The sequence below is a fragment of the Petromyzon marinus genome, unplaced genomic scaffold (genome assembly GCF_048934315.1).
Source record: "Petromyzon marinus isolate PM22_M1 ecotype Great Lakes invasive population unplaced genomic scaffold, UKy_Petmar_22M1.pri1.0 PM_G_Scaffold_225, whole genome shotgun sequence".
Classification (NCBI taxonomy): Eukaryota; Metazoa; Chordata; class Hyperoartia; order Petromyzontiformes; family Petromyzontidae; genus Petromyzon; species Petromyzon marinus.
Window position 1 is genome coordinate 110,001 of NW_027422790.1, and position 2,500 is coordinate 112,500.

Sequence of the window (2,500 nt, forward strand, 5' to 3'; positions counted from 1 at the left end):
CAATTACCTTCTCAGCAGTGTGCATGATACGCTGCAGTCTGCTCTTGTCCTTGGCAGTGGCAGCAGCGTACCAGACGGTTATGGAGGAGGTGAGGATGGATTCAATGATCGCTGTATAGAATTGCACCATCATTGTCTTTGGCAGGTTGCATTTCTTCAGCTGCCGTCGAAAGTACATCCTCTGTTGAGCTCTCTTGGCGAGGGAGCTGATGTTCAGTTCCCACTTGAGGTCCCGGCAGAGAATAGTGCCCAGGAAGCGGAAGGACTCCACAATTTTGACTGCGGAGTCTAACAGGGTGATGGCGGTGAGTGGGGCTGTATTCTTCCTGAAGTCCACAACCATCTCAACTGTCCTTAGAGCATTTAGCTCTAAGTTGTTCTGGCTACACCAGGTCACCAGGTTGTCAGCTTCCCACCTATAGTCAGACTCATCCCCACCAGAGATCAGCCCAATGAGGGTGGTGTCGTCCGACAAACTTCAAGAGTTTGACGGACAGATGATTGGAGGCGCAGCTGTTGGTATACAGGGAGAAGAGCAGTGGGCAAAGGACGCAGCCCTGAGGAGTTCCCGTGCTGATGGACCTGGAGTCAGAGACTTCTGTTCCCGGCTTAACGCACTGCTTCCTGTCAGAGAGGAAGTCTGTGATCCACCTGCAGGTGGAGTAGGGCACGTTCAGCTGGAAGAGCTTGTCCTGAAGCAGGGCAGGGATGATGGTGTTGAAGGCAGAGCTGAAGTCCACAAACAGGATCCTGGCGTAGGATGCTGGGGCGTCCACATGCTGTAGGGTGAAGTGGAGGGCCATGTTAACTGCGTCGTCCACAGACCTGTTGGCTCTGTAGGCAAACTGAAGGGGGTCCAGGAGAGGGTCTGTGATGGCTTTGAGGTGTGCCAGGAGCAGGCGCTCAAAAGACTTCATTACCACAGATGTAAGGGCGACCGGTCTGTAATCATTTAGTCCTGTTGGCCTTAGCTTTTTGGGCACAGCGATGATGGTGGAGGACTTGAGACAGGCTGGTACATGGCATGTCTCCAGGGAGGTGTTAAAGATGTTGGTGAACACCGGAGACAGCTGGCCAGCGCAGTGCCTGAGGGTGGCTGGAGAGACAGAGTCCGGCCCGGCTGCTTTGCGTGGATTCTGCCTCTTGAAAAGCCCATTAACTTCTCCCTCCTGAAAGGAGAGAGTCGTTTCTGTAGTATGGGTGGGGGATGGGGCCTCTTGGGTGGGAAGGGGTGGTTCAGGACAGTCCAATTGTCTTTCAAATCTACGGTAGAACTCGTTCAGGTCGTTGGCTAGGCGGGAGTCGTTAGTGGTGTGGGGCGCTCTGGGTTTGTAGTTGGTGATGTGCCTGAGCCCTTTGGCAGACAGAAGCAGCGTCGTTAGTAGAGAACTGGTGTTTTAGTGTCTCTGAGTACAGTCGTTTAGCCTCTCTCACCGCTTTGCTAAACCTGTTCTTCGACTCCTTGAATCTGTCTCTATCCCCACTCCTAAACGCTTCCTCCTTCTCCAACCTCAACCTTTTGAGCTTTGCTGAGAACCAGGGCTTGTTGTTGTTAAAGTTCACCCTGGTACGTGTTGGGATACAGCAGTCCTCACAGAAGCTGATGTACACAGCCTCTGTGAGTTCATCCAGACTATTGGTAGCAGTCGTGAACATATCCCAGTCAGTACAGTCTAAGCACGCCCGCAAATCTTCCACAGCCTCACTGGTCCACTGTTTAGATGTCCTCACAGCAGGTTTACAGAGTTTTAGTTGCTGCCTGTATGCACGAATCAGGTGGACCAAGGGAGTTCTGTGCGAGCCGAACAGCCCCGTGACCCACAAGAGAAACATCCCCGCCAAATTCGAGCGTTTGACGGGGTCTATCCGTGAAAAAATATTCACGTTTTTGAGTGCACATGCATTTCTGCTGCAAATGCCTCTGGAAGTTTCATGCCGTTCGTATGCCAATTGTGGCAACACGAAAATGACCCGTTTTCCCATTCCGAGGGATTTCTGTGCGACCCTAACAGCCCCGTGAGCCACAAGAGACACATCCCCGCCAATTTCTAGCGTTTCACGGGGTCTATCCGTGAAAAATATAGACGTTTTTGAGTGCACATGCATTTCTGCTGCAGATGCCTCTGGAAGTTTCATGCCGTTCGTACGCAATGTGGCAACACGAAAATGACCCCTTTTCCCATTCCGAGGGATTTCTGTGCGACCCTAACTAACAGCGCCCGTGAGCCACAAGAGAGACATCCCCGCCAATTTATAGCGTTTCACGGGGTCTATCCGTGAAAAATATAGACGTTTTTGAGTGCACATGCATTCCTGCTGCAAATGCCTCTGGAAGTTTCATGCCGTTCCTATGCAATGTGGCCACACAAAAATGACCCGTTTTCCCATTCCGAGGCATTTCTGTGCGACCCTAACAGCCCCGTGAGCCACAAGAGAGACATCCCCGCCAACTTCTAGCGTTTGACGGGGTCTATGCGTGAAAAATATTAAAATTTTTGAG